General features: G+C 37.1%; 1 pseudogene; it reads right to left on the bottom strand.

Moving 5' to 3' along the window:
- Positions 1-1,115: 1,115 nt before the first annotated feature.
- On the bottom strand, positions 1,116-2,063 carry LOC139040578 (olfactory receptor 8H1-like; annotated as a pseudogene).
- Positions 2,064-3,255: the final 1,192 nt, after the last annotated feature.

The following is a 3,255-nucleotide window of genomic DNA, read 5'->3' as shown; positions in this document are numbered from 1 at the left end:
ACTGGTAACAATTGTCACAATATTTTTATTTCCTTAATATTTCAGTATTACTCAAATTTTCTCCAATGTTAATATATACCACTCAAAATCAAAACTTGTGGAATGCTGAGTTTTTCCTTGTCTGTTTCTGTGTTTGTCAATTAAGTTAAGCAAAAGTAATTTATAAAACATAAGTGAGGGGTCGCCCCGCGGCCGAGTGGTTAAGTTCCCGCGCTTTGCTTCGGCTGCCCAGGGTTCGGATCCTGGGCCGCGGACACGGCACCGCTCATCAGGCCATGGTGAGGCGGTGTCCCAAGTGCCACAACTAGAAGGACCACAACTACAATACACAACTACATGCTGGGGGGATTTGGGGAGATCAACCAGAAAAAAAAAAAAAAAAGATTGACAACAGTTGTTAGCTCAGGTGCCAATCTTTAAAAAAAAAAAAAATAAGTGAATGTTCTTTAAGAAAAAGCCATTGTGCATTAAAAATATTGCAGGAATGGAGGTCTTCTAATGATAATGGCCAGCATTTATTAGTACCGCCTTAGGTTCTTCACATCCATCATCTGATTTACACTTTACAACAAGTCCATGGACCTGGAGTTATTATTTATCTCGTGCAGTTGAAGAAATGGGGTTTAAAGTTTCCATGGTTTATTAAGGGTTATACAGCTAAAAGGGTAGAGGATCTAGAATCTAAATCCTGAAATGTTTGGTTCCAGAGAAAGTACTTGCAATCACTGTACTATATTTCTTCTCTGTTTAATAAATAAATGATTCCATTGTGCCCTAAACAGAGCTCTTTTCTACAATAAAATTCTCTGAAGTTGGAGTATGCATGGATTTGCATCATATAGTTTAAAAAATGACAACTATATTGTCTCATTTTGTGCATCAATTGTCCTTAATAACTCATATTTATACCATATGTTTAACATGCGGTTTCCAATTGCAATACAGATTTCTACAGACATATTCCTGAAAATGTCCAAGATCCTAGTTGGTCAAATAAAGGATCGGTCAACAAAAATACAAACGAATTAAAAAATTCAATTGTTTTTGGAAACAGACCAGGGAAATGCCCTGTGAGGAAGGAAGGAAAGATGATCTTAAAACGTTTAGCATCACTGTTATTTTAAATGCCTGGAGCCCTCTCTCTTCTGCATGACTCTAATGAGAGAATTTTTCATTTCTTTCTTCCTAACACTATAAATGAGTGGATTCAGCATGGGGATCCTGATAGTATAAAAAACAGAAGCCACTTGATCCTTTCCCAAACAGTAGAACTTACTTGGTTTTAATTAAGTAAAAATCATAGTGCCACGAAATATGGTGACTCCTAGGAGGTGAGAGACACAAGTAGAAAAGGCTTGTCACTTTCCCGAAGTGGAAGTAATTTTCAGGATAGTAGACAGAATGGACACATAGGACACAGATTTTGTGGTAAGAGACATCATTAATGTGGAGCCAGCGACAATGAATCTCATGATTTCGATGTCGTGTGTGTCAGTGCATGACAGGGCTAAAATTGGGGATGTGTCACAGAAAAAGTGATGGATTACACTGGAGTTGCAGAAATGCAATCTGCTTGTGCAAAACACATTGACAAAAGAGTCTGTAAAGCCAATCAAATAGGACCCAAAGGTGAGGGAGCAGCAGAGTCTTGTAGACATAACAACTGGGTAGTGTAGAGGATTGTAGATAGCTACATAGTGATCATAGGCCATTGAGGAGAGAAGAAAACATTCAGTGGCACCCAAGAAGACAAAAAAGTACATCTGGGTGAAGCAGCTCATGTATGAAATATACTTGGCGGAAGTCGTTAAGTTCTCTAAGGTTTTAGGTGTGACAACAGTTTAGTAACAGCAGTGAAGAAATGACAGATGACTGAGGAAAAAATACATGGGAATGTGAAGCTGGACATCCAGGTGGATTACCAATATCATCGCAACATTCCCCAGCACAGTAATCAGGTATATCAGGAGAAAGAGCATAAAGAGAACCAGCTGGATCTCTTCAGCATCTGTCAATCCCATAAGGATGAAGTCAGGCACATTTGAATTAGTCTTTCTGTTCATTGTGTTCAACTGCTTTAAACTGTTGAGGAACCAAATTTGGTACTTACCAGGAATGATGTCAAAAGGTTTGGTTTACATGAACGGCCTGGCATATTTATATTGGTTTCATGTTTCTAGAAATTGATAATAATGAGTGGTTTACAAAATATGATGGAAAAAAGTAAATTTGATTGCCAAATTCAGAAATAGGTATAAATTGACATTTGGTCATGATACACTAAAAGCTAACATTGCATAATTGGAATAAAATTGACACTGTTCTAAATGCTTCTCTTTATTAATGCATTTAATCCACAGGAGAACATTATAGAATGTGTGCTACTTTTAGCCACAGTTTTTAGATGAGAAAAAGTCACAGACAGTTAAAGTAACTTATCCAGAGTCAGAGCTTTTAAATGTTTGCTCTGTGATTCTACCAAGATAGACTGACTCCAGGTTGCATGCTCATAAGATTATAGTCGTGTTTGTAATTAATTTCAGCAAACCTGAGGAAAAAAAATGCTAGCTATATACTAAACAATGATGGAAATCAGTTTTTTTTTTTTTTTTTTGAGGAAGATTAGCCCTGTGCTAACTGCTGCCAATCGTTCTCTTTTGGCTGAGGAAGGCTAGCCCTGAGCTAACATCCATGCCCATCTTCCTCTACTTATATGTAGGATGCCTACCAAAGCATGGCTTTTGCCAAGCGGTGCCATGTCCTCACCCAGGATCCGAACCAGCGAACCGCGGGCTGCCAGAAGCAGAACATGCACACTTAACCACTGTACCACCAGGCCAGCCCCTGGAAATCAGTTTTAATGCATCATTTACTGTCATTTTGTTTCCAGTATTATTTAATGCTAATGATAAATAATTTTCAATCTTAGCAGGATATATTAAAATTATAAACCACGTATTAATATAAATTTCCAAAAGATACGATGTTTTCCTAACTTGACCATTCCAAATCAAATTTTTGCCAAAAATTATATTTCTAAAATATGTACATTGCATATAGACCCTGATTCTATCTACTCTATATTTCTGTTTCCACAAATCTTGACATTACTTAGGGTAAGGTCTAAATGCTATATGTATGCATACTCTTCTGATAATGTCACCATTTTATTTGATCCTAACTAAAACCCTCTAATTTTGAGAATAATACTGACTGTGAGCTAAAGTTCATGAAAAAAACCTGTCTTCCAATGTC

Source organism: Equus asinus, chromosome 17 (assembly GCF_041296235.1).
Source record: "Equus asinus isolate D_3611 breed Donkey chromosome 17, EquAss-T2T_v2, whole genome shotgun sequence".
Classification (NCBI taxonomy): domain Eukaryota; kingdom Metazoa; phylum Chordata; class Mammalia; order Perissodactyla; family Equidae; genus Equus; species Equus asinus.
This window is presented reverse-complemented; position numbering and strand designations above follow the sequence as displayed.